Genomic DNA, 10,479 nt, shown 5'->3' on the forward strand with positions numbered 1-10,479 from the left:
AGTATGACCGGCTCGACCGATCAGCCGTTACTTGTCAATAGTACCGTCCCTATGAACATTCGTAACTCGCACCGTGTTGGACACGGCAGTTAGGGGGACTCAGTATCGTGTTGGACACGACAGTTAGGGTTATGATCAGGGGTATGGGCGTCTGATCATGACCGGGATTTATGTATGAGTATTATTATGCTTTTCTTACTGAGTCTGTCGACTCACAGTGCTATGTTTATGTGTAGGTAAAGGCAAGGCTAGAGCTGATGGACCGTGAACAAGCCTATGAAGATTGTACATGTCGGGGCGGTTAGGCCTGGAGCGTACGATCATCGGGACAGCAAGGCTATTTTTTTGTAATTAGTCGCTAGGCGACAAGTATTTTGTATAAACAGTAAACTTTTGTAAATGATTTTGTAATCGGGATCCCGAGTCTTTTGTATAAATATTTTATAAGTTTAATTAAAAAGCAAAAATTTTAATTAATCACGTTTTCCATAAACCTCGTTGATTAGCAACGAGCTGCACAGGATGTTTAAAAATCACGTAATACGCCTATGTTAGTTAGGGTGTTACAGCAATGGTCTTGTTCCGAAGAACCTTTTCTTTTTTGTCTAGGATCTGTACAGGTTGCTCTTCATATGATAAGTCTGATTGCAGTTCAAGGGCTTCATAACTCAAGATATGAGGCGGGTCTGAAACATACTTCATCAACATTTAAATATGGAATACATCATGAACAGCCGACAAAGCTGGTGGTAAGGCTAACTGATACGCTACCTGCCCGACCTTCTTAAGTATCTTAAATGGCCCAATGAACCTAGGGCTCAACTTACCCTTCTTCCTGAAGCGCCTAATACCCTTCATTGGTGAAACCTGCAGGAAAACATGTTCCCCTGCCTGAAATGTGACATCTCTGCGCTTTGGATCAGCATAACTTTTCTGTCTGCTTTGAGAAGTAAGCATCCGAGCCTTGATCTTGTCAATAGCTTCATTGGTCCTCTGAACTAACTCTGGACCCAATTACCTCCTTTCTCCTGTTTCATCCCAATGAATAGGGGAGCGACATCTCCTACCATATAGCATCTCATAGGGAGCCATCCCTATTGTACTCTGGTAGCTATTGTTATAGGATAATTCAATCAAAGGCAAGTACTTACTCCATGAACCCTCAAAGTCCATGACACAGGCTCGCAGTAAATCTTCTAGTATCTGAATTATTCTTTCTGACTGACCATCAGTCTGAGTGTGAAAGACTGTGCTAAACTTCAGCTTGGTACCCATAGCCTTCTGAAGACTCACCTAAAACTTCGATGTAAACTTTGGATCCCTGTCTGAAACAATAGATTTAGGGGCTCCATGGAGACGAACTATCTGCTTTACATACAGTTCAGCGTAATGATCCACTGAATATGTAATTTTCACTGGCAGAAAATGAGCTGACTTTGTGAATCTGTCCACTATGACCCATACTGAATCATACATTCCTGTGGTTCTAGGTAATCCAGTTACAAAATCCATTGCAATGTCTTCCCACTTCAACTCAGGGAGGACCAAAGGTTGCAATAACCCTGCCGGCCATTGATGTTCAGCTTTGATTTGCTGGCAGGTTAAGCATTTGGACACGTAGTCCACCACATCTCTTTTCATCCCATACCCCCAGAAGTAAGGTTTTAAATCCTGATACATTTTGGTGGTTCCCGAATGCAATGAATAAGGTGTGGTGTGAGCTTCATCAAGTATCTCTTTCTTAAGCTCATCAACACCAGGAACACAAACTCGAGCTTTATACAACAACATTCCACTACTCGAGACTGAAAAGTTTTTAGGTTGACCAGCTATTACCTCATCTCGAATCTTAATTAGCTCGGGGTCTTCTAGTTGTGCCTTTCTGATTCGTTTTAACAGATTAGATTGAAGTGTCAAGTTGTGCAACTTTCCAACTAAAACTCAATTCCTGCACTAACCATTTCAGAAGCTAGTTGAGGGGCTATCAAAACCGTGGTGCAAACCTACCCGGGACCTCTTCTACTCAAAGCATCAGCCACAACATTGGCTTTCCCAAGGTGATACAGAATCTCACAGTCGTAGTCTTTAACCAATTCCAGCCACCTCCTCTGCCTCATGTTCAAATCTTTCTGGGTGAAAAAGTATTTCAGACTCTTATGATCAGTATAAATCTCACATTTTTCACCGTAAAGATAATGCCGCCATATCTTTAGAGCAAAAACTACAACGGCAAGCTCTAGGTCATGAGTTGGGTAGCGTTTTTCATAATCCTTCAATTGACGAGAGGCATAAGCTATGACTCTAACAACTTGCATCAGAACACATCCCAGACCTTGTCTGGATGCATCACAATAAACAACAAATTTCTCTTGATCTGATGGCAAAGCTAACACCGGATCTGTTATCAAACGTTGCTTCAACTCTTGAAAACTTGTATATAACTTGTGATCCGTAAGTCGTTGCAATACCATTCGAAGATGATGCTCGTGCTCCTCTTTTGACTGAGAGTACACGAGGATGTCATCGATAAACACTATGACGCAGTTATCGAGGAAATCCTTGAATACCCTATTCATGAGATTCATAAAGGCTGCAGGATCATTAGTCAATCCGAATGACATTACCAGAAACTCATAGTGCCCATATCTGGTTCGAAAAGCAGCCTTTCGTATGTCCTCTTCTGAATTCTAAGTTGATGGTAACTGGATCGTAAGTCAATCTTCGAAAACACTGCCTTTCCTTGAAGTTGATCGAATAAATCGTCAATTCTGGGTGATAGATATTTTTTCTTAATTGTCAACTTGTTTAGTTCCCGATAGTCAATACACATTCTGAGGGAACCATATTTCTTTTTCACAAACAAAACCGGAGCTCCCCAGGGCGATACACTAGGTCGGGTAAACCCAATATCAAGCATCCCTTGAAGTTGTAACTTAAGCTTCTTGAGTTCTGTTGGAGCCATTTTATATGGAGCTTTAGAAATAGGTTCAGCTCCAGGTGCCAGATCAATTACGAAATCAATTTCTCGTTGCGGCGGTAATCCTCGGGAAACACGTCGAGAAAGTCTTTTACTACTCTGGCTACCTCAGGCCCAAATGTTTCAGGTCTGCTGGAGTCAATCCCCACTGCTAAAAATCCTACACATCCACTGTGTAGTAGATCCCTAACCCTTAATACAGAGTTAACCGGGATCCGAGACCCTAAACTGATCCAACATAAACAAATGGACCTTCCCTTTCTGGCTGAAAAGTTACCATTTTCTGCTTACAATCTATACTGGCCGAATACTTGGACAAAAAATCCATCGCAAGTATGATGTCAAACTCAGTTAATTCAAACTCTATAAGGTCAGGACTCAACTACCTATCCTCGATCCTAACCGGCATAGACCTAATGCGCCTATTAGAGATAACTAACTCCCCGCTAGGCATTAGGGTTCCAAACCCTCTTTCTAGAATATCACAAGGCCTATTCAAAAGATTAATTATTCTAATAGCCACATATGAATGTGTAGCTCCCGAATCAAATAATACAGTAAATAAGGAGTTGTTGACGGGAAGCTGACCTGTCACAACAGAAGGAATGGCTGCAGCATCAGCTTGGGTGATAGCAAACACTCGAGCAGGTACCGGCTTTACCTCAGCTTTTGGCTCTTCTTTCTTTGGATGAGGGCAATCTTTCTTGAAATGCCCCACCATGCCACACAAAAATCATGTTTTCCAGTTGCACTCTCCCGGATGATGTTTCTTACATCGAGGGCACTCAAGGTAAGAGTAAGCCTGTCGGCCACCTTTGCCTTGGTTCCCACGGAACCGCTTACTTTGCCCCGAACCACCAGGTGCTGGGGTAACTTTCCTCTTCTGATTCGCGGTGGAATCACCACCATCCCTACCATAGGCAGGAGTAGGAAAAGTGGGGGTTCCACCAACATTCGAAGTCACACGGGGCTCCTGAAGAAATTTCACAGCAACCTCAGCCCGCAGGGCTTTCTCAACCATTTCAGCATAGGACGTTGCTTCATTAGTAGTGATCACCACATCATGCATGATCTTCACATTCAAACCGGCCAAGTAATTCTCTTTCTTACTAAAATCAGTTGGCACTATACCCACGACAAGCTTGCCCAGACGGTTAAACTTTGTAGTATACTCAGTGACTGACATTCCCTCAGTTTGAACCAACTCAGTGAACTCTTTCCGCTTAGCACTGCGGACGGCTTAATTGTAATATTTAGAGTTAAACAATTGCCAGAATTCTTCCCATGTCATAACCGTGACGTCCCGAGTGAGGGTTATCAACTCCCGCCACACGAGAGTATCCTCCTGAAACTGAAATGTGGCGCAGGTCACTAGATCATTACCAACCACTCCCATAAAGTTTAGAATACGCTCAATTACTGTGAGCCACTGCTCAGCCTTCATCACATCAGGACCTCCCAGAAACACTGGAGGTGCTTGCTTACGGAATCTTTCGTACAACGGCTCCATACGGTTGCCAGCAACAGGTTGTTCTACTGGCACTGCTGGAATGACAACAGCCTGAGCAGCTTGCTGAGGAGGCACGGCAGGAAGACCCTGCTACCTCAACCTCTGAATTTCTTCATCTTGCTGGCAGATTCGATCTTGCATTTCTACAAACCTCTGCTCCCAATCCAGAGGAGCTTGTGGTGGATTTACACGGCGACCACCCTGAGCTTTGCCATGGCCACGGTCACGACCACGGGGATTCTGGGGATTTTGATTTCCCTGACCACCTCCGGTCTCAATCATGTTACCCTGACATCTTGTACTTCGCTGGGTGTCCATTTATAGGACTTAGCCTGCGAACCCATAAGCCAGGCATGTTAGACATTGATCATAAAACTTAATACCGCTCTTATGGACTTAAAGACAACACACTTAAAATAATTATAATCTAATATGCTTCCTAACATGCTTTAATAATCATTTAAAATACTAAACAATTATGGGCTTACTGAACCGTGAACCGAGCTTTTTCTGATGAAGATTGTACATGTCTTGGCAAGCTTCGGTAGACAAACCTGGCGACTCTGATACCAAAATTGTAACGCCCTAATGTTAAGGCACGCTACAGTGCTTTTTCAATTACAGTGCTATCTTTGCTAATCAAAGAATTTTCTTGAAAAACGTGTCAAATTAAAACTTTTATATTAATTATTAAACTTTATAATTTATAAAATTATTTACAAGTTTTGGGATCCCGTTTTCAAACTTTTTAAACATAATACTTCAAAATACATAATATCCAGGTTGCATAGCAACTACAAAATACAACCCAAAAAGTCTTGAGACCGAACACTCCAGGTTGCGCTGCTTTGACATGTACAACCTCATCCCAGCTCAGGTTCACTCTTGTTCAGCTTTCCCCTTTCCTTTACCTACACATGGAAGCAGAACTGTGAGTCGAAAGACTCAGTAAGAGAAGCATATAACATATCATATAATCTCCAACTTGTATTTAGGCGCCCATACACCTATTTACAAGGCTCAACAGATAAGTAAGAACGTTCAATACTAGGGTATAGCCACTATACCACATACACTGCGTACCTCACTGTACGAGTGTTGGTAGGGTTTGTTTCATACCCTGAGTACCACTGAGTGATATACCACCCACACTCAGTAATTTCCCGTACTTGTGCTGGTATCACTATAATGTACTCTCAAACAATATTCACTATACCAATACACTCTGTACCAAAACTATACAAGTGTTGTTAGTGCAATAAATAATTTAAGCATGCATATACACATAACATATACATACACTCAGATATCAATATCACACATTATATACAGTTTTTACCTTCTTTCCAGATTCAAGTGTGTTGGCCGACCTGAACGGAAAGTCTCGTGCTAGATGGATGCCCTAATCATATTATGAAACTGAGTAAGTTACAAGATCAAAACCCTAATCCCGGGAAACCCGAACCCACAACCCTTGGTTATGTTATACATTCCAGGGGTTAATCTAACTTTGGAAGTAGGGAAACACCCAACCACGACAAAAAATGGACAAGAATTGAGGAAATGAAAGGCCCCGGGAACCCTGCCTAGCCGGCTTTACACGTATGTGTAAAACTGGTTACCCGGTTTGCACCAGTTCACCAAGAAATTTCATTTCTTACTCAAAACTCCACCAAAAGCAACCAAACCTTCCAAAGTACCGAATTAGGGTATACACAACATAATCCAACCAATATTTCACAGAAAAACATACAAAATCAATTTATGCCATTAGAGATCAAAGCTTTGAACTTAAAGCTCAAACTTGCATAAATCCAACACAACACATTAAAACCAGCTGCAAGAACTTGAAACCAACTCAAATGAACCCTAAAATTCGAATCCTAAACATCCCAAACCCTAACAGCCACTAATTCATAAAATCACAACATGAAACCAACTAAAACCTTGAGAAAACTTAGCTAAGAGTGTCTAGGGTTACCTTGGCTTAAAGAGTGCTTGATTCCTTAGCTTCAATCTAGCAAAATACCAAGATTTGAGGGTGATTCCCTCTAGTTTTGTCCCAGCTGAAAGAGAGAAACAAAGAAAGGGTTCTCCAATTTTACTTTTTTTCTTTAATTTCCTCTAATTTCCCAAATAGAAAAGGATTTCTAATTAATCCTTGCGGAAATTAACTAATTCTAGGTGTCACTCTTATAGGCAGCCACCCAATACTCCATTTGACCAAATGACTAAATTTCCCTTTGACTTAAAATTAGGGTAATTCTAAAGCTAGGGGTAAAATAATCAAATTCCATAACCCCGCTTAATCCTGATATTTTAATTTCTCTAAAATATTTCCCACTAAGAAATAAGGTTCTAAACTTACCCATGTGATCAAACTAGCCATCCATCGCCTTTTCCGTTATCGCCGAGCAAAAATTACAAAAATAACATATTTCATATATAAGACAAATAATACCCCTAGATTTTGATAAAATCTCCAGAATTGAGAAATAATAACTCTAATGCCTATTTCTAATATTGGGGTCCACAAATAATTAAATTCATAAATAATTATAAAAATAATAGAAATTAGTGCTAATTGCCTTTACTAATCCAAATTACTAAAGCGGTCATTACACATATCCACTTGGGGAAGATCATCAAGTGTTCTTAGTTGGAAGGTATAAGAGATGAAGATCTTCCCATTACTTATTAAATTCGCTATTCTATTTGGATTCTAGTTCTTATCTAAAAATACTTGGATTCTAGTATGTGAAATGAAACAATCGAAAGTAAATACCATTTCAGAAATAGCTCGTACACGGAAATCTTGCACATCCTTCCCGCATGGTGTTTTCAGGCTGTCCCAAATGAATGCCTTACTTGCCAACATGCCTATGTCACACATGAACCAGTGTGGAGTTTTAGTTTTGCATATGATTGGAACACACCTGCATATGAAAGGGGCAGAAATTAGTTATTACCATAAAATCATTATAATTAACTAAAAGATTAAAAAAAAAACTGAAGGGTCATTACTGTTGGGATTTTATACCCTAAATAAAACCCATTTCAATCTAATCTGATTTGTTATCAATAAAAGATTAGAAGTCATTTATGTTTACATGTAGTTTTCATGTTTATGGTTCAATATATACAAAGTCTGTTAAGTCCAGAATATATAGTCATTCACAATCACAGTGATGTCAACACAGTGAAATGTAATTGTGATTATATGCTTCAAAAGACAATATCCCTGATAATCAGCGATAAAGTATTCTTACACCTTGGATAAGTGTTATGTTCTTTCCAGAACGTTGGCAAAGTATGCTAGTTTCAGATGTATGGAGTATACATTGGACTGGGACCGATATTGATCTTTGTAAAGATATTATAATCTTCCCGTTGTATCTTTCTAAGTCAATATCATTTGTTGATCTTAGATCAAAAGATCTTAATCCTGACATGCTTAGGTTCAATCTCAGGAGTGTTATTCATGTTCTTTGATTTGTTAGTTAAGCCTACTTTTTCATCAGGGTGATACGTACATTTTGGGAACATGATAGTACAATTGAGTGGGAGCGCTAAACATAGATATGGAATATATAGCTTCTATTTGGACATAGAAGTGAAATGATGATTTCCTTGGAGCTTGGCTTAATAGAGATAAATGGAAGAGCTCTTATTTCAGTGATTATATTAGCTCACTGAAACATCATTTATAGGGAGATAAGTGTTTTAAGGATAAAATACATTGAGGGGTGAAACGGTAAATTTATCCCTACTCGGTGTAAATCATCTATAGAGGATCTTTGATTATTGTATTAGAACGATGGTTAAATGTTTATAGCGTATCTATATCGTGGAACATATAGAGCGTTCTATATGACTGAGAGTGCAATTTCAAGTTCTATGGTGGATTCAATAAGGAATTAATAAGTCAAGAAATTTACTTGGTAAATTCTAGTTCTGCTTATTGGAAGCTAGGTTGTATAGGCCCATGGTCACCATACTAGTTGAGACCATACTGCTTGTAACACTCTGATAATTAATTTTAATTAATCAACTATAATTCTAAAGTTAGACTATGTCTAATTTATGAATTTTCACTAAGCAAGGGCTTAAATGTGAAGAAAGGAGATTTTAGGGATTATTTATTAATTAAGAGATTTTATTAAGTCTAATTAATAAATATTTTAAATGGTAATTTTATTTGATAATTAATTTTAATTATTAAATAAATAGTTCTAGCATTTAAGTGGTTAGAATTGGAAAAATGGCATTTTTGAGAAATAAGAAAAGATTGTTGTAAAATGGCAAAAAATTCCAAAGTGGGGCCCATAACTATGGCCGGCCACTTGTATGGTATTTTCCATTTAATTTTTTCAATATTTTAGCCTAGTTAATTCTAACCTAAACCTAGTTGGTTGCCTATAAATAGATAGTGATGGCTCACACTTAAAGATGATGAAAATTCACCTTCAGTCAAAATTTTCTTGAGCCTTCACTTCTATTATTTTCGAACCAACCTTCTCTTCCTCTCTTCATATTTTATACCTTGAGTGATAGAGTAAGTGCCCACACACATCAAGTGGTAACTCAATCATAGTGTGTAAGGCTGTGAAGAATTTAGAATCAAGAGAAGGACATTCGGGCTCAGATCTTAGTGATACCCTGCTACAGACAGGATACAAGGGTTAGAGATCTGAGTGGAAAGAGCCATTAATATTCCGCTGCACCCACTGTAAGGTTTCTCAAACTTTATATGTGTTTATTTATATTGTTTTAGAAATTCATATTTAGGGTGTTAAATAACATACATGGCAGTAAATCTAGATCCTGGTAAAACATATTCCAACTATTACATGTTCAATTTTTGCCAACTTGTCGTAAAATAGATCCTTCCAAATTTGTTGTCCTGCCCAAGTGCTAACAAAGCATGGCAACCCAAGATTTTCATGCTACTTAAACAAATCATATCCATTATTATTGTTATGCAGATTTCAAGTAATGGAATATTCAAGAGCTTAGAATGCAGAGTAGTGACAAACTCCGAGAAGAAGTAGATTTCTTTTGTTTTATTCTATATCCCAGAACTAGATAAAGATATGAACTTTTTGAAGGACTAATCAACAAATCAAGAGCAGCACTATACTTGAGATACAAAATAGTATCATGACATCTATCTTCGGTACTGTCAATATAATACAATGAAAAACAAAGATACATGTTGAAATACTCTCCATAGGGGGGAAATGTGTCTCCATTATGATCAAAAGACATCATATTTTGGCATAAAACAATAAAACATTTTGTTATATAAAACAAATGACAGGAATGCTTTTTTTGAAAAGCATCCCTTAAGTGTTTTAGACATAAATAAGTAAAGGGTATAGATAAAAACTAATGTAGAATTCTATAAACATAAATGATCAGCAACACAAAACCCCCTTAGCTTAGTTTCATACTAGAGTTCTATTAAAACTTGGAACCTGGGTAAAAATCTTCCACTTGAATGAGGCCAGGAAGCTAAAATAATTAACATGCTTTTACTGAATATAGGTTTACTCACGGAGTGAAGAAAAAGAACACAACAATAAAACAAATAACTTATGAGAAATAGTATCCAACTCAAATTTTAAATAACAAAATTATGGGATTTAATTTCTAGAAAGTTTGAACTTCTTTCCATGCTTCAATAGCTGCCAATGCAATATTTGGGAATAAAACTACAACCATCAACAGAGAAAACAATGCTCATGATCCTAATTAACTGAGACATTAGGTTTATAAATATATCATAAATTAATGAAAGCAATTATTCCAAATACAAATTGACAAAAAACGTAATCAATTAATGTTAAAGATTAGAACTTTTTTCATAAATTGAATAACAAATGGGAACTCGAAATGAAGAAAATCTAACCTCCTGCAGAGCTGTATTCTGTATCATATTCAATCACAAGTTCATGCATTATTCATGAAGTACATGTGAATAATGTATTTC

The sequence above is a fragment of the Cannabis sativa genome, chromosome 7, assembly GCF_029168945.1.
Source record: "Cannabis sativa cultivar Pink pepper isolate KNU-18-1 chromosome 7, ASM2916894v1, whole genome shotgun sequence".
Classification (NCBI taxonomy): Eukaryota; Viridiplantae; Streptophyta; class Magnoliopsida; order Rosales; family Cannabaceae; genus Cannabis; species Cannabis sativa.